We start from the raw sequence: 19921 nt of genomic DNA, 5'->3' as shown, positions 1-19921 counted from the left end.
AGAATGTGATGGTGTGTAATCATTTGGAGCCTCCTCTCCCTCAAGAACCCATTGAGGTGTATCAGGTCTAGAATGGGGCGGAAGCCGGCGTCCTTCTTCGGCACCAAAAACTCGAGTAGAACCCCTCCTCTTGGGAGTTGGGTTCTACCAGGCGGATGGCTTGCTTGAGAAGTACTTCTTGTTTGAAGGCTGAGACCTAGAGAGGGTTGCTCACGGATGGAATCGTGATCCCTCGAAAGGGAGGAGGACCTGCGCGGAATTGAAACGCGTAACCGGTATGTACGGTGGCAAGCACCCAGTTGTCTGAGGTGCAAGTGCGCCAATACTGAAGCTGGTGTTGTGACAAGGATTGGGTCTGAGGCCACAAGCCTTCAGGGGCCCTGCTGGGGCTGTTGAGGCTGGGGTGAGGCCTCTGGGAGTGCTGTTGCATCAGAATCCCCTGCCCGGTGCCCTCCCGTTACCAGGGTGGGCCCGGCTATTAGCTGTCGCAGAAGCCTGAAGGCAGTGCCTCAGGTCATCATGCGGAGCAGTAGGAATCGGGACTGTCCAAGTCACCGTGTGTGCCACGGGAGGGTACCAGCATCTTGCTATCTCCCAAACCGGAGCACGGGAAGGGAGCATTGAGGCTATCTGCCGAGACGCCTCACGTTCTCGGTGGGAGTGCTGTAATATCTCCTACACATGAAGGTATGGTCGGGGGATATTGGCGCATCAAGTAACGCTGACTTGTCCTCGTCCGGGACCCTCGCTTGGGACAGCCAAAGCTGCCTGCGAGCTACCACGAAGCTTACCAGGCTCCGGTCGAGGGCCTTGGAAGCCTGAGATCTGAAGCAGTGTGCTTGAGACTAGGCGCTGCTCCGAACTGGTTCCGGGAGGGGCGCTGACTGCAGTATGCTGTCTAGATATGCCATCAAGAAGCCTACAATGTTGGCCAGGCGGTGACTTGCGCTTCCACCGCATATTCCTTTTTCAGATGGGTCTCTGTTACCCTGCATTAACTGTTATGGGCATGTAGGATCTTTGGGTAAACCCCCTACTGGAGGGGCTGGCACCAGGGTGATGGTCAAGTCCACTGGTGGAAATTCCACCAAGCCCAGTGCCCCTGCCAAGCCAGCGGGGTTTCCCGTTTTTGTACACTTTGCACTGAGGCTGGGTGGCTCCAAGTGGACCGTACTTCCTGGGGGCAGGGAATAGGAGGCTGAATATTAAACACAGATCACCTCTGTCCAAGGTACCTACAGGAACTTGAGGCATGCTCCATCAGCACTGGGATCGAGTTTGAGGTAGGGGAAAACCCAACGTCAGAGATCTCTGAGCTTGGGCCCATCTCATCCTCGTCAGCCATGCCGACATCCGGCTCTGTAACATCCGGGGTGACCACCAGTGAATGCGGGGTCAGCTCCGGGGCAGGTGTTATTGGCAGGGCCAGGACCGGAGAAGGGTCTTGAGCCTGCTGCTTGGCCAAATATTCAAGGACTTGGGCCATTTGGGTGACCTCATTACTGTGAGGGAAATGGTGAATGAAAGTGCTTGCTTGCGCTGTTTTAATAATACACAAAAAATAAAAACAGTGGAAAAAAACAGCACATGGCACTTTGAGCCAAAATAAATAGACAAACAAAACGGACTAACACTAAACAAACAGTGGACGAACAAATAAGTATCATGCTGGTTTAAAAGCCAGCACGCTTAGCAATTGTTATTTATACTTTTATTAATTCTCACAAACACACAACCCTGAGTGAGTGAATTGTGCAACTATTTATACAGCTGTGCTGGGATTCAATTACTAATTAATTATTCACTTGAATCCCAGCACGTGAACTAATTTGTCCACTCCCCGTGCTCACATATTAATGCACATTTTATCTGCACGTAAAGTGATTGCACAATTACTGTACCTAAATACAACTATATATTTTAAATCACTTGTGCTACACAGACCCATTTATATCCCGTGCACCACTATATCCACATATAACTGACAACATAAAACACACCACATACAACATAAAACACAAAATACACATAGGTGCGGGGCACACTTAGCACTCCGTGCAGGAGTCTCAGAGCGGATGCGAGACCAAGGCACCTGAGCCTAAGTGCATGGAATGATCAGGGATAGATTGAGGAGGGGGGAGGGAGGAGCTCCCAGCACCCTGGACAGCTCAGCTGTGCTAGCAGGAGACGTAGCGCCCGTAAACTAATCAAGCACCCTGCGTAGTACCCGAGGCTGGAATGCTACACAAATAGAGCAGAATGTCTCATCTCCAAGGGCAGAGGAGGCATGCTGCATGCCCAGGCACCATACACAGAGGAGGTGCTTGTCCTCTGAGGGGAGCTTCGCCTTGCAGGATGTGCAAGCATTGAAATGTAGCCATGCTTGATGTCTCTACCTGCTTTGAAAACACCGGAGGCGTGAAGCAGGTGATATCGACGTGCTGGGGCGCCGAAGCACCGAGCCACAGAGCGTCTAAGCGCTGAGGGGACCGAAGCACCGAGGCTCTGAGGCAACGAGGGCGTCAAATCACCGAAGACGGCTAATACCAAGGACACATGCACCAAGGGCACCAGGGGGTGCCGAACCACTGAGGGCACCGAGGCACGGAGCGTCTAAGCACCAAGGATGCCAAAGCACCGAGGCTGTGATGCACGGGGGGCACGGAATCACCGAGGGCACCAGAGGAGTCGAAGCACTGAGGGCACCGAGTGTTTAAGCACCGAATCACCGTGGACGTGTGCACCGAGGCACAGAGGCTGTGATGTGCCGAAGGCACCGAAGCACAGAGGGTGATGAGCACTAAGGCGCATGCACTGAGGGCACCACAGGCACCAAAGCACAGAGGGCGCCAAGGCGCGGAACATCTAAGCACCAAGGCTCCAAGGCTCTGAGGCACTGAACCACCGAGGGCAGTGAGCACCGAGGGTACTTATGTTCTTACGTACCAGGTCACCGAAGCACCAAGGCACAGGGTGTCAAAGCATCGAGGGCGCCAAAGCACCGAGGACGTTCCACAGTGTTGACTATTTCCACCAGGTGGTTCTGTTATCTCAATATGGTTAAACCACTACAGTAGGTTGGGTTGAGGGGGACTAAGCCAGAAACAGAATCCAGTCACAAACACGCATTGCAAGTGAGTGGAAACCCAGACTTATTGGTCACGTATTTCTGGTGATCCCAAGGCAGGTTACAAATAGCTGCCCCAGCATTTCTATGATAAATTCTCTAGCTAAAGCAAGCAGGAGGCCTATATTCACAGTTGACCTTTGAGACGCCAGGAACCAACAAAATATAAAAAGTTAATACCATGCAAAATCAAGCTGTGCAGCAAAATTGCTATGCATATTCTTTACGCATTCAACTTAAATATCATACGTAATTCATATTTTTCAATGCATAAAACATTGTTCGCAGCTTATCTGGAGCACTGCTTAAAGATAATAGTATAGGTTAACATTGACATTCACTGCTGCAATGCAGTTTATTTTTCTTGTTTGCAATATGCCATTTTCTCAGTTTTCAGTTGTGATTCACAATTCAAAACTGATTTTTAAAAAGGGGTCCCTGTGACAGGCTAGCTCTAGTGATGACATCAGGCCAGAAAGAACCACACGGACAGACAGTAGTGGCGAGTGAAACTGAGACGCTGTTGCGCTCAGTTTTTTAATAACACACAAAAAATAAAAAGGTTGAACAAAACAGAAAACAGGACACGGCACTTGAGGCCAAAATAAACAGACAAACAAAACAAATAGACACTAACAAACAGGGTGGACGAACAGACACAAACAAGTACCGCGCTGGTGCTTCCAGCGCGCAATAGCAATTATTTTCTATAAATATCTCCTTCTCTCTCACCTGTTCTCCACTCACGAACACACAACCCTGAGTAAAACGTGCATCTATATATACTGGTGTGCCGGGATTCAATTACTAATTCATTATTCACTTGAATCCCAGCACGTGAACTAATTCTGTGCAACCCAGTGCTCACATATTATTAAATACTTTAAATGCACATGTAAGTGAAAGTGCAATCCCTGTGCCTAAATACAATTATACATTTTCAACACTCGTGCTCATTACCCACATTCTATCCCGTGTACCAACTACAATACACCAACATTAACACACGCAACATACAACATAAAACACAAAAATACACACAGGGGCGGGGCACATTGCCACAGTCCCCCAAACAAAACAGTCTGAGAACACCTGGTATAGGATACAATTTCTGCTGAGAAGCGTCAGTTAATGTAACATTTCATTAGGGCAGAAACTGAGAAATAATAAGATGAAAATAGCACATTAATATACATTAGAATGTTTTGCAGTTTAAAAATACAAAAATTGTTTTATTATATCGTAACACAATATAATAAGTGTTGTATGTGTATTATCATTTAAATATGTGGTTCTATAAATATTGTGCTGTGAAAAAATAGAAATGCCACATTAAAAAGAAATGATGTAATTTGGCATTGTGTTTTAGTAATAGTATATTCTACAGTGTCCACATAGCTCCCTAGACAGAGTAATCCATTAATGCATGACAAACAACAACTTACATTAACATTCATCTCCCACTGTATGTGCAAAACCTTTTTGCTGAAGATTAGTAAATAAAGCTGATGCTTTCTGCCAAGCACCATTAAAACTAATGGAAGGGTGTAATGCAATTCTTCAGAGGAAATATTCCACCAAGTATCATTCAACTGAGCCACAGTTTCAGTAAAACAAGATGGCACAGAGTGTACTAACTGGAAATGTATTCTCTCTGTCCAGCTAAGAAAGCTATTAGTTCCAGAAAACCATGGAGGAGAGAGTGCTCAACAGTGTTATACCCAGGTACCTTCAGGTGAACGTTTAAAAATGAAGAAAATGTAAGTACACAATTAGGGGAGCTATGGCCAAAGTAGATCACAAAGAGTAGAGAAATGTTGCCACTACTACGTGAGTTCTGGGTAAATCAAGCAGTCAGGAGAACGCTAATCCCAGTGGTGCTTGGGCTCCGATCTTGACTACCCACATGGAACTTCAGATGGGCTTAATTCAACTTGTTGAGATTCAGTGATCCCTACTGGTCAGACGCTCCATGAGGTCAAGCTGACATTTCCCTTAATTGACCCTTTCCCCCAGTGTTCAGTCGTCCTGATTTGTCTTGGGCTATGCAGTGAATTGGGAATTAAACAACTGTCTGGAAAAAATACATAATTACCCTCCATCACATCTATTACAGTATGTAGGCCAGTATATATTAAAGTATATAGGCCAGCAAAAGCAGTACTTCTGTAATGTTTTGCTTAGGTTAAGACAAATATTTTTTTGAATGAGCTTTACACCACCAACATAAAAATGTTTAACATTTTAGATTTTCTTCCATTTTATAGTGTTGAGTTTCTGTCTTAAAATAGATCAGTCTCTCGTGGATCATTGAAGTCAGTGTATCACACTGTTGGTGAATAAATCATTTATATCTTCAGTCCCTACTTTGATTTTATTTTTTGGTTTTGTAAACAGTATTGTTCCATTAGAAAAAGAAACTAGACAAACAATTGACATCCATACACATTCATCTCTAAGAGCTTATTAATAGAAACTTTAGAGTGCTGTACCTGTTTCCAACAACGCAAACATCCAGTCAAGTCCCAAACAAGGCAAAGCTGATGATACAGATAATCCCACAGTCTGACAGATCTGCTAAGGACTGCACTTGCAAGATTTTCCATAGTGAAAAGGAGTCCTGCTCTGCCATAGAAATTTTAATTGGCTATAGACATCCAGTGTTTATACTTTTCCACCTTTATGACAAATGCCTCTTTATTTTAATGAGCTACTTAGAGAATAAGACGCTTTGTGTTTTCTTCTATGGCAAGGAGCCCGATAGAAAAAGATACTAGTTTTTCCAGGCCACAACTCCCTTACATTGCTTTGTATCTAGTGCATGACTGTGCACTTTGCCCATAGACGCTGGGGAGTTACTTTAAATTGTTCGAAGTTTACATATTAACAAGTTTTATTAGAAAAGCTATTTTAATGCAGCCCATATATACTTTTGTTTTTAGTACAACCATTTTTTTTTAAATTTGTTTTATTTTCTGAGTTGTTATTGTCACCTACTGGTATTTATTACTTTTCTTTTTTTTTTTTTTTGCTCCTGTAAGTAATCTGCAGGGAACTGTCAAATTTAGGAAACTTCTTAATTTAAGAACTCCATTCCATCTTGCTGTAGTTAGCTCTTGATATGATTCTATAAAATTATTGGTGTGTGTGTGTGTGTGTAAAACGCCCCAGACATTGGAGTCAGTTATGCATTAAGCAGTGCAGGTAATCAATTTTATTAAAGAATAGCCACTTAATACACGTTTTTTCGGTTATGTGCCAGTAAATGGGATCTGACCATCAGCACCTACTATTTCACACCAAAGCAAGGTGGTTATGACGTGGGAGCTGCATGAGGAGGCTAAAATCTTAATTGATGCAAAGTCTGATCTAGTGTGTGTGTGTGAGCGTGTGTGAGCATGTGTGTGTGTGCGTGTGTGTGTGGTGTAATTTATTTATTTTTTATCAGTTATTTTACAGTGAGGAACCACAAGATTTTTTATTCATGTTGTTTTGTCAGGCAAATCTAACAAAGTGCCTGTTTGTTTATTTACTAGAGTTACAATGCTTTTTAAGCAAGTTCCACACGAAACCTTATCCTTACTCCAACTTTGAGATGGAAAAGCTACAGCGAGGGCAGGTACGATCAAGTATCAGATAACTACAGTAGATATCAATTCTAGAAGTGTGATCAGTTGCATTGACTGGTGTAGTAAACAGTACATACACATTTGAAGTTAGAGGTTTGATATTAAAGGGATACTCGGCATATCACTTAAAAAAAACAAAACAAATTTAAAAAAAAAACATTCTACACAGAAATTCAAGCTGTCTGCAGCCATCAATCTGATCTCATTAGATTTCAGATATGCTAAGGTTTGACGTGGCTAGTACACGGTACCCTCTTACAAAAGAGGGTGCTGTCAAAGCTTTGTGTTGGTGGTTCAGTAGGGGGCACTCTTGCTTGTGAGCCAGATCTAAATATATGCCTCAGCATGGGCACTGTAAACAGAAAAGCAGAGTGAGGTTCTATTAGTGCACTGATGAAAGCTGGAATTACGGCATGGTACCATTGCTCGCTGCAACTTGCACTGCAGTTAGATTTTAATGTAGATAATTTGTTATGCAGCCTGGCTCTCATAAAAATTAAACATGATAAAACTGGTTTTCCCCATGCTCGATGCTTTTAATGTGCTTTAAAGAGAAGCCAAGGATATGAAAACAGAGAATGCATCTGTCTTGCCAAGCTAAGAACATTCACATAAGAGTTGAAATAAATATTGATCCTGTTTGAAGTCTGAAGTTAGAAATGTCTTTCAGTTGTTATTATTTAAACAATCTGTGCTTTTTAATTTAGTGCCTGGTTAATATTCTGTGATTTAGTAGAATTTTTCCTCTATTCTACATGTTTCAGTTGCAGTTGGAATATTTTCACTTGCTATAATAATAGCTGCTGGTTTTACATAACAAACTCCAGTTTGCTGTTTTAATAGTGATATGATTAGTCAGAGAACAATAATAATTGGATCAATAGAAGTATTCTTTGGATGTCTGGTCTGAGAGAAATAACACTGCTGTACTTCAAATATGCTCAATCATCTGCATACCTGGATTCTGATCCTGTCGGGCTTTGGTTGCTAAGTAAAGGGCAAGGGTTTATAAGATTGGATTTGCCTGCAAATGAAATATTTACTATGGAAATTGTTTAATCTTTTATGGAACTGCCATAGAGTATATTTGCAGGATGAACTTGGCGATTGCCACATTCATATTTTTTGTCCATGTGTATCAAATTCTACTTTGCATCCATTTTTTTAAATCTGAGAGCCATCTTTGAACAACACTTCAGTCCCAGTATGTTTTTACCATTATGCAATGTGATAAATACTAAAAGATGTTTAAAGATGCTATTCACATTAAAAAAAAAAAAAAAACTTGATGCAAAGTTGGAAAAGTGACCTATACATGGGAAAAAAATAGGCAAGTGGGGGTAGGTGGGCTTATACCTGTCAGATATAAAACAAAATTATTATTATTTATTTCTTAGCAGACGTCCTTATCCAGGGCAACTTACAAGATATTACATTATTTTTACATACAATTACCCATTTATACAGTTGGGTTTTTACTGGAGCAATCTAGGTAAAGTACCTTGCTTAAGGGTACAGCAGCAGTGTCCCCACCGGGGATTGAACCCACAACTTTCTAGTCAGGAGTCCAGAGCTCTAACCACTACTCCACACTCCACAATACTGACAATCACTCAAAAGTACACTACTACAATATTTCCTTCTCTCACATTCATTTGGTAGTGGATGTCTATGCTAACCATTAGTTTGTAGGTAGAGTGAACTGTAATGTGGTGGGCATCCAGTAGGTGGTGTATACTATAGGTATCCCTTACTCCACTCTGTTGTAGTGCAATACATTTGTTGTACAAGTTTAATAATTTAAGTAAAACCCCTTTTTTTTTTTTTTTCAGAATGTGACTCCTGTTGTTCTTGAATTAACATCCAGTGTAGGGTGCTTTGAACTTGGCTTTTAAACAAATCAGTATGTGCTTCATGCTTGTTAATAATAATGACTGACAGGTATTTTATATATTTTAATGGCTTTTGTACCTGTAATCTAATAATGTGATTCGCATTTTAATATACAGACAGGAGGAGCTTTTAGTGTTTCATTATTACCTAAACCACACTGCATTTTGCTGTAAAATGCATAGATATAATCCACATTATCTGGAAAATTATGCATAAATAGTCCTGTCACTATGTTATAAAAAACACTCTGCTTAGTCTTTTTATTTTTTAAACACTAGTGCAAAAAAAAAAAAAAAAAAAAAAAAAAAATGGGTCAGCCATACTGATTTTATACAATTCTGTGGGAAGTTCAGCAAAATAAAATTGGATACATCACTGTTGTGGATAAAATAATCATTTCATGATTCTTAACACAGTCTCAAAGATAGAAGTATCTGGATATGTTTTTTAGCTTCACCTGCTGTGTGGCAATGTCCTTCAATGTAACTTCCTGATTAGTGGATGAGGTTGTGATGTTTTTAATGTTATTGAGACATAAGGAATGTGGGACTCATTTTTAGAAATGTCGTTCATTTCCGCTTTGTATTACAAATACAGTAGTTTCCAGTTAATTCTGTATTTATACTGTAATAAGAACCTGCATGTTTTTGAATGGGCATGTTATTACATTACATCCAGTAAATTACTGAGATTGAAGGGACTGAATGTTCTGTATATAAACCATCATACCCTGTTTACACTAGCCACTTTTAAGCCAGCTTTAAGACAGCCGTTCTAGGTCTTGCCTAGATCAAGCCATACTAAAGTGGTGTGCTTCAGAGGGGGGCTCTGCAACAGATTTGGTCTGTTTTTTGCTCTACTGTGAAAGCATCAGTCCCTGAGCCGGCTCACGTTTGCCACGTAAGTTCGTGGGCAACGCCCCCATTGTCAGCATTAAACAAGCACAGACAACAGCAACAGGAAGTTTGGATTGTTTTGTTAACAAAAAAATATCTGACAGAATGCTGAGAGAGACAAAGACAGAGGATTCCAAAATACAAACACTTTTATATTTGTGTTTTAATGTGAAAAGACAACTAAATGTGCATAATTTCTTGGGATAAATGTGAAACGTAACTTTATTGTCAGTGTGGAAGGGTGGTGGGTAATTCACTGACACAGGACACAGAGAGATGAGTCTGAAAACACCGCACAGGTGCCCAGTTTTATTAGAAGCTGATTTTTGGTTCAACCCGCAGAGGGCGCTGTTGTCTGTGGCTTGCCGTACCAGCTATGGTAGCGACAGAGCCACAACTATACCAGAGCGGTACAGGGTACAGAGGTTAAAACAAAACAAAACACTAATCAAAAGGCGAAAGGAACAGGGAAAACAAAACACAGTAAACAAACTACAAAATAAAGAGTGCTGCGCTCGGCAGCTTCACCCCGACCGTCGCTACCCGCACGGTCCGGGTCTCCGTCCTACTCTAGCAGCTCCCTCAGCCTGCTATACACTTTATCGGGGTCTGCCCAAGAGTTCTCCCCGCTACCGCTAGTTCTTTGGTTTCTGTCTTTTATTATATCTTTATCTTGCTGGGATTTTTCCTCCCGGCGAATTGTCCTCCAGCGCTTCCGCACGCCGGTTACATCTCCGTGGGCAGACCTGAGGGAACAGCAGAATAAAACTTATAGGGTCAGCAATTCTCCCAAGACCCGCCTCCCAGCCACTCGGAGAGAAGGAAAGTTCGCACACCCACTCTCCCCCCTCTCCGTGTCACCGCCATGCCTGACAGGCGGATATTGACGAGCTGCTGCCCTCTCCCTGCAGCACTATGAACACGCCAGACGAGTCAGCACAGATCTCCCCTGTTACATATCCTCCCCCTTAGAATGGCACCACCGGTCCATTCGAAAATCCTACACCCCCATGCCTTCCCGAGAGAAAAAATCTGCGTTTTGATGCAGCTTTCCTGCTCGGTGGACAACCCTGAAGGCATAGGGCTGCAGGGCCAAGTACCACCGCGTGATTCTGGCGTTGTTATCCTTCATCCGGTGAAGCCATGCCAAGGGGGCATGATCTGTAACCAGGGTGAAGTGTCGCCCCAGGAGGTAGTACCGGAGTGACTCGACTGCCCATTTTACCGCGAGACACTCCTTCTCGATGGTACTATAGTTCTTTTCGCGGGGAAGGAGCTTCCTGCTGATATACAGGACCGGGTGCTCGCTTCCCCGCACCTCCTGGGACAACACTGCCCCGAGACCTGTCTCTGACGCATCCGTCTGCAGGGTAAACCTCTTACCGAAATCCGGGCTGCATAGCACTGGCTTGCTACACAACCTCCGCTTCAAAGCGAGAAAGGCCCTCTGGCACAGCTCCGTCCACTGAACCGTATTTGGGGCAGCCTTCCGGATGAGGTCTGTCAAGGGAGCAGCAAGCGTGGCAAAGCTCGGAATGAACTTCCTGTAATAGCCCGCTAGTCCCAAGAAAGAGCGCACCTGGGTTTTGGTTGTAGGGACCGGCCAGTCAGCCAAGGCTTTCACCTTAGCAATCAGCGGTCTGATCTGGCCACCCCCTACTCGATACCCCAAATACTCCGACTCACTCTTCCCAATGGCACATTTCTTTGGGTTAGCAGTGAGCCCAGCCTCCCGCAAGGATTGCAATACTGCCGCTACCTTACACAGATGACTCGGCCAATCCTCACTGTGGATAACCACGTCATCTATGTAAGCAGCGGCGTACTGCTGATGGGGCCGCAAAATGCGATCCATCATCCGCTGGAAAGTGGCTGGTGCTCCGTGCAACCCAAAGGGCATGGTCCTAAATTGGTATAACCCGAAGGGAGTCGAAAACGCCGTCCTCTCTCTGGATTCCGGGGTCAGGGGTATCTGCCAGTACCCCTTCGTTAAATCCAGTGTCGTCATAAAATGAGCCGTGCCTAGACGCTCCAGCAATTCATCTACCCGGGGCATGGGATAAGCGTCAAACTTCGATTTTTCATTAACTCGCCTGAAGTCAATGCAAAATCGAGTTGACCCGTCCGGCTTATCCACTAAAACAATTGGACTATTCCAGTCACTTTGGGACTCTTCTATTACCCCCAGTCTCAGCATTTCATCAATCTCTGTTTTTATTACCTGTCTTTTACGTTCAGGTACACGGTATGGCCTCTGGCGAACTAGCGCCCCCGGCTCAACTTCAATGTGATGATGGGCTACCCGAGTCTGCCCCGGGACGGGAGAAAACACATCAGGAAATTCCGTCACCAGCGCCCGAGCCTGACATTTCTGTGTAGGTGTCAGATTCTCTGCAATCTGTACCGACCCTGTTTTCGCCAACACAGAAAGATCAGGTCCCAGGTCGGTGACGTCATCTGCCTGCGCCACTACCAATGCCTCCGGTTGCAGCCAGGGCTTCAGGAGGTTAACATGATAAATGTGTTTCTCTCTCCGTCGCTCCGTCTGGCAGATCTCATAATCCACCGCCCCAACCCGGCGTGTAACCTCAAAGGGTCCTTGCCACTTAGCCAGGAGTTTTGACTCAGAACTGGGTAATAATAGAAGCACTTTATCCCCCGGCTGAAATGTGCGCAACCGGGCTCCTCTATTGTATTGGGTCCCCTGTCTGTGTTGTGCCTGCTGCAAATTATCCTGCGCCCATTTCCCAACAGATTCCAGACGTTTGCGCAGGTCCAACACATACCGGACTGCATTAGTCGAATTATCCTGCTGTTCCTCCCACATCTCTCTGACCAGATCGAGCACACCCCGGGGTCTTCGCCCATACAGCAGCTCGAATGGCGAAAATCCCGTGGAAGCCTGGGGTACCTCTCTGATCGCAAAGAGAAGGGGAGGAATCAGCTGGTCCCAGTAGCGCACATCACTGCTAATAAATCTGCGCAACATGCTCTTAAGGGTCTTATTAAAGCGCTCCACAAGACCATCGGTCTGAGGATGAAACACCGAGGTCCTAATGGTCTTAATCCCCAAAAGCTTACATGTTCCGCGGATTAGCCGGGACATAAAGTTGGTGCCTTGGTCGGTCAGTATCTCCCTGGGGATCCCCACCCGGGAGAAAACCTTCACAAGCTCGTTGGCAACAGACTTAGCGGACATAGATCGGAGGGGAATGGCCTCTGGATAACGCGTCGCGTAATCCAAAATGACCAATAGGTGTGTGTATCCCGTCGCACTCCTTTCCAATGGCACGACTATGTCCATCCCAATACGCTCAAACGGAGCTTCCACTAGGGGCAACGGCACCAGTGGTGCTCGTGGGACGGCTCTAGGGCTAGCTTTCTGACACTCCCCACACTGTTCACAAAACCGTCTAACGTCACCATCCAGCCCCAGCCAATAGAACCGTGTCACAAGCCTCGCTTTGGTTTTGTCCCTACCTAAGTGACCAGACAGGGGAATAGCGTGAGCAAGCTGCAACAAATCCTCCTTAAAGGGTTGAGGAATGAGCAACTGATGATGCACCTCCCCCGTCTGGGGTAATTTGTCAACACGGTACAGCAGGTCTCGATTAATTTCAAAGTGAGGGTACGTGGCGGCGCGTCTGGGCTCGACCACCCGACCATTAACCACCGCTGCTTGGTCAAAGAGCCTGCCCAGCACGTCGTCACGCCCTTACTCGAGTCGGAAGTCACGGGAACGAGCTAAAAAATCAGCTCCCATGGCTTCCAGCTCTGGGTCGGGTCGGTCCGGAGCGGAGGCAGCCGAGCCAGACCCCCGTGCCGGCTCCGCAGCCACCCCCCCCGACTCTTCACCAACCGCCCCCACCTGAAACCTCTCGGACTCCTTCCATCGCCAGCCCTCATTCTTAGCGGCCCGACGTTCCCGTTTAGTTTTTCGGGGTCTAAATCTATGGCAAAACAAATTCGGGTCACAGAAGGGGAAGATCTCTCCAATTACTTCCTCCTTCTTGGCCAATAGGGTGGGCGGGGCTGTCAGAGCAGCTAACCAATCCTTAAACTGCCCACAGTCCCGCCCCAGAACTACTGGTACTGGCAATCGAGGACATAACCCTACATGCACCTGCGTCCCCTGCTGGCCAATCGTTATATTCACACTTATTTTAGGGTAGGAGCGTACATCCCCATGAATACATTTAATATGCACCTGTCCCAATAATCGTTTATGCCCCAGTGAGATTAGGCTATCCTGTATTAGGGACTGACCACACCCTGAATCCAGGAGCGCCTGGGTTTTTGTACCATCCACTGTCACAGGAATAACAAAACCCGTCTGCTGAAGTGACTGAGGTAATTGAACAGGCTTACCTGGTCGGCTGAGGTCACACTCCATCACGGGGCAATCCCGCGCGAGGTGTCCCACCTCCCGGCACGTCCAACACCGCAGTGGGCTAGTTTCTCGCCCTGGAGCCTCGGCAAGAGGTGGAAACACCGGAGCCATCAAAGGGGCTCGACGGTAAGGAAACCGTGCGAGACCCCGGTCTGACCCCGCAGCAGCCCGCGGGGAACCCCACGCTGCCCCGGTCCCCGGGCCGGGAGCTCGCACAGCCCCCCCCCCGTCCAAAACCTTGTACACCCCTTCCCCCCAGTCCCTTCGCCCTATCCGGGGCCGGTGGGGCAGATGATGCCGCAGTGCTTCTCCCCGGCAGCCTGGCTGGCGTTGGTTCGGCTGCCCGGTACTGCTCTGCCAGTGCGACCGCCTGATCCAGGGTGGCGGGTGCCTGCCGCTGTACCCACAGCCGTGGTTCCGGAGCTAGACACTCCAGAAAGCGCTCCACCACAATCACCTCCACCAGCCTGGCTTTCGTGGTCGCATCCGGCCTCAACCACCCCATGGCGTACTCGTTCAGGCGATGGGCAATGGTTCTGGGGTGCTCCTCGGGCGGGAAGCGCTCCTCTCGAAACCTCCTCCGATAGCCCTCCGGTGTGGCCCCCACGCGATTCAGGATGGTAGCTTTTAGTGTGGGGTAGTCCATCATCCGGTCGGGCGACAGCGTCCTCGCTGCTGCCTGCGCCTCCCCCGTTAACTGGGGCAAGAGGTAACTGGCCCATTGGGCCTGATCCCACCCGGCAGAGGTCGCCAGCGCCTCGAACACCTCCAGGTAGGCTTCGGGTCGATCCTCTGCCGTCATTTTGGTGGGTCTCATCAACCGGGGATCAGGTCCCGCCGGTCTAGCCGCCCCTTGCACCGCTGCCGTCAGGGTCTGACGCAGGAGATTCATCATCTCCGCAAACTGGGAAGCATCCATGCTGGTGCGCACTGCTTGAAGGGGGCAGTGCCAGTGAATCCCACTTCTGACACCACGTGTGGAAGGGTGGTGGGTAATTCACTGACACAGGACACAGAGAGATGAGTCTGAAAACACCGCACAGGTGCCCAGTTTTATTAGAAGCTGATTTTTGGTTCAACCCGCAGAGGGCGCTGTTGTCTGTGGCTTGCCGTACCAGCTATGGTAGCGACAGAGCCACAACTATACCAGAGCGGTACAGGGTACAGAGGTTAAAACAAAACAAAACACTAATCAAAAGGCGAAAGGAACAGGGAAAACAAAACACCGTAAACAAACTACAAAATAAAGAGTGCTGCGCTCGGCAGCTTCACCCCGACCGTCGCTACCCGCACGGTCCGGGTCTCCATCCTACTCTAGCAGCTCCCTCAGCCTGCTATACACTTTATCGGGGTCTGCCCAAGAGTTCTCCCCGCTACCGCTAGTTCTTTGGTTTCTGTCTTTTATTATTTCTTTATCTTGCTGGGATTTTTCCTCCCGGCTAATTGTCCTCCAGCGCTTCCGCATGCCGGTTACATCTCCGTGGGCAGACCTGAGGGAACAGCAGAATAAAACTTATAGGGTCAGCAATTCTCCCAAGACCCGCCTCCCAGCCACTCGGAGAGAAGGAAAGTTCGCACACCCACTCTCCCCCCTCTCCGTGTCACCGCCATGCCTGACAGGCGGATATTGACGAGCTGCTGCCCTCTCCCTGCAGCACTATGAACACGCCAGACGAGTCAGCACAGATCTCCCCTGTTACAGTCAGAAATATTATTTTTCACACATATCTACAAATTAAACCTGTGATCGTATTTTGATACCTATCATCATAAGGAAATGTTAGAGATTTTTTTTTTGGTCGTAATTTTCCTGTTTCTAATTAGACAGTATGTGCTACGATTATTTTTGACGTCAATAAAGGAATAAAAGACTATTAAAGCATGGATATATTCTCGAATAGCATTAGGGATCTTTTAGAAGGGCTTGACACAAAAAGGTAATACATATAAAACTGCCAGGGCCGGATTAAGTTTAATGGGGCCCCTCTTTGCACATTCATTTGCTTCCCTTTACTGTTTTACTACCACCACACTCGATTAACATTAATGTCAAATTATTCAGTCTTAGCTGATCCATATTTTACCTGATTCAATGTTTCTATTAGCTCCAGTTTTGAAAATGATCATTCACCTACAGCGTTAGTTACTGGCAGTTTCAAATACAAAATGGGAAATGCAAACTGCAGACTCGTAATAGCAAGTTACCTGGGAATGTGTTGTCCTTATCTCTTACGAATATGTGCGTGTATAATAGGTTTGTAGTAAATATATATGCTGTCAAAAAATGTTTAGCAAATAATACAAGGATAGCACACAGCGCTTTCTTATGTCATGTTGTTTTTTTTATTATTATTTGTGTCAGCAGAATCAGCAGAGCTGCACACACAGGACCGACATCTTTTTATTATTTATTTATTTATTGTTTTTTTGGGGACCAAATTAGGCAGGCTGTGTTTTAAGACAACCTAAAAACTCCACGGAAAACCGGTTTAAGAAAGCTGTACGATATCAGTTAAGTCCCGCTAGATGAAATTGGAACTCAGGCACAAACATAGCCCTGGTATCTTAATATGAATTAGTTTATTTGCATTTGGAACGAGAATTGCTCCGTCTAAAAGAAAACTACATGGAAACACACACAACCCGAAACTGCTACCAAAATAGAGTGAGAAAAAGGTGAGACTTATTTTTGCCCAAATCTACTACCAAAACAGAGTGAGACAAAGGTGGGATTTATTTTTATTTTTCCATGGAGATTGCCCCACTGTAATCCATATAAACCTAGGTTGTTTCCTCATGTTGATTTCTCTCCAATGTATTTTCTGAAGTACTGGTACCTTCACATACATTTGTTGGTATTGTATTAAAACAGCATGTCAGCGTTGGTGTTTTGTTTAACATATCTTCCTCGCGACTCTACTTGTGTTTCTGCTTTTCAGCGTCGCTCTCATACTTCTTAGGTGCTGCTTTGCCAGACGTTTACTGGTTGTTGAAGCTGACACCCTGGCATCCTTCAAGAAGCTGCTTGATAAGATTCTGGGACCAATAAGCTACTAACAACCAAACGAACAATGTGGGCCTGTCACAAAGACGGCCAGAGTGGGTGGCGTCAGACCAGACAGGAATACACAGACAGAGACGGTGGTGATGATGAGCTGAGTGCAATGGCTGCACTCAGCGTTTAATAACAAAATAAAAGGTTTAAACAACGGAATACAAAACAGGACACGGCACTTGACGCCAAAATAAACAGACAGACAAAACGACTGACACTAAACAAACGGTGCACGGACAGACAAACAAACACGGTGAGAACAAACACTTATCTTCCACATTTTAACTTTCTAGTTTCTCCTCTCTCTCTCTCACCCGTTCTCCTCTTCCGAACACCCAACCCTGAGTGCAAGAAATGTGCGTCTATATATACTATTGTGCTGGGATTCAATTACTAATTAATTATTCACTTGAATCCCAGCACGTGAATTAATTCTGTGCAACCCCGTGCTCACATATTACATTTAACCAGCACGTGAAGTGATTTGTGCTCTCCTCGTGCCTAAATACAAATCTACACTTTTTAAATACACGTGAAACACAGACCCGTTTATATCCCGTGTACCAATGACTATACACCAACATTAACACACGCACGCATACATACATACACAGAACACACAAATGCACACAGGGGCGGGGCACTTTGCCACAGGGCCGAATGGCCTCCTCTCATTTGTAAACTTTCTTATGTTCTTATGTTCTGATTTGAGTCACGTTCACGCCACAGCACACCTGATAAAAGTGGAACATATGATCAGGCAGTCCCTGCTCCTCCAACGCAATATGGCTTGGTAAAACAGACATGTTGTTCCGATCCATACAGTCACATGCTACTTATTAATGTTTTAGATATTGTATTATAAATTATATATTTTTTGGGGGTCCCTCAAAATCTGAATCCCTGGGCTGCAGCCCCTAAAGCCCCTGCGTTAATCCGGCCCTGAAAACTGCCACTGACACATTTTACTACATTGACACTGTTTTTTTTGTCTTCATCAAAATGCAACTTTATAGTCCTGCATGAACTTAAATACAATGTAAAGTGCATTTGGAAAATTGAAGACCAGTAACACTTCACTGATAAGAATCAATGTTCAGAAAAGTCATGTTCTAATTCATGTTCAAACAGGACTGTGGCAGTACTATGATACAAGGTTGATATGTCCCATAACATACTTTATATGCTACAGTAACACATCTCTATGATGCACATAACTATAGTGCATATGATTCATACAAAACATCTCTTGCTCCTCTAAACTATGTAATATTAAGTACTCACTTTATTGGCATTTCCATACATGAGTTATAATATAATACTGTATAAGTTTTTGGGCAGTTAAAAAAAATGAGAAAAACCACAAACATGGTGATTTCTATCATTTCTAATTATTATTATTATTATTAATATTACTATTATTATTATTTATTTCTTAGCAGACACCCTTATCCAGGGCTACTTACAGTCGTAAACAAAAATACATTTCAAGAATCACAGTACAAGTATTAATACAATTAAGAGCAAGATAATTATTTGATTTCCATTACACAAGAGTAGATGGGGCAGCAGTGTGGAGTAGTGGTTAGGGCTCTGGACTCTTGACCGGAGGGTTGCGGTTCAATCCCAGGTGGGGGACACTGCTGCTGTACCCTTGAGCAAGGTACTTTACCTAGATTGCTCCAGTAAAAAAAACAACTGTATAAATGGGTAATTGTATGTAAAAATAATATGATATCTTGTAACAATTGTAAGTCGCCCTGGATAAGGGCGTCTGCTAAGAAATAAATAATATTAATAATAATGTTAAAACTTCATGCTGATTTGAACAAGGCTCTCGCCAAGATAAGCACCAACTAAGACGTAGCTTTACAGTAAACTAATGTGATCCATCTGTGTCTCTATCCATTTGCGTTTCCTTCCATATTATGATGTAGATATCCTTCTGTCTGGTGTTGATGGCTGAAGTGTAATGCTGGCTCCAGGGATCAGCTTATTTGCCTCCCTGGCGCATCAGCACACACAACGGCTGCGATGCTGGATCTGGGGATCAACCACAGTGCGGTCTCCCCAGTGCATCAGCATGACAACTGTCTGGATTGAGTGAAGCAGGGTACATCTCTGGGGTCTTCAGGTGGACACGTTCTATCCTCTGTGTTTCGTCTACTAGCCCACGACACCTCAAGAGGGCTTGAAAGTGATTCTGGCGTCCCAGCATCACCCCCCTCCGTCCCCCACTCAACTCAGCCCAGCTTACTTACCCGTACATCAGCATTTCTTTCTTTCTATTGTGCTTGAGATCCCCAGCCAGAATCTTTCCGTCTCAACCACAGCCAGTTGATGCTCCTCTCTGCTGCTTCAGATAAGTTCTTCACTGTGCGATGCAACTCTTGGCCACTGAATCCGACGTCTCTGAGAAACCAGGTTGTAGAGTGTCCCACAAATCCTCGACAACCCACCTCCACTGGGTAAACCCGGACTCTCCATCCTTGCTGTTCCACTTCAGAGGCTAGTTGAGCATAACGCAGTTTCTTCCTCTCATACGCCTCATCTATAGCACCCTCCCATGGCACTGTTAACTCTACCAGGTGAACAAGGAGTGCTGATCCAAACCACAAGACAATATCTGATCGAAGATTAGTGGTGGCAATCTCAGGTGGAAAAATAAGCCGTTGACCATCATCTGCCAGCATTTTCTAGTCTCTAGCAGCTTCCAGTTGTCCTGGGCGAGGATTGGTTTTAACACCTTTTCTTGGTGGTTGCTCTCCTGGGCGGAGGAATGTTGTCTTTTGTGTGTAATGTTTTGATGGAACTGGTGGCAACTTATTAGTCATGTTACGCTATTCTTCCAATGCTAAGGCCAAACATCACAGCACCTGGTCATGGCGCCAAGTAAACCATCCTTGGCTAAGAGCCACCTTACATCCTGTC

Source organism: Acipenser ruthenus, chromosome 4, assembly GCF_902713425.1.
Source record: "Acipenser ruthenus chromosome 4, fAciRut3.2 maternal haplotype, whole genome shotgun sequence".
NCBI classification, from domain to species: Eukaryota; Metazoa; Chordata; class Actinopteri; order Acipenseriformes; family Acipenseridae; genus Acipenser; species Acipenser ruthenus.
The sequence above is the reverse complement of the archived record's forward strand: the minus strand, read 5'-3'. Positions refer to the sequence as shown.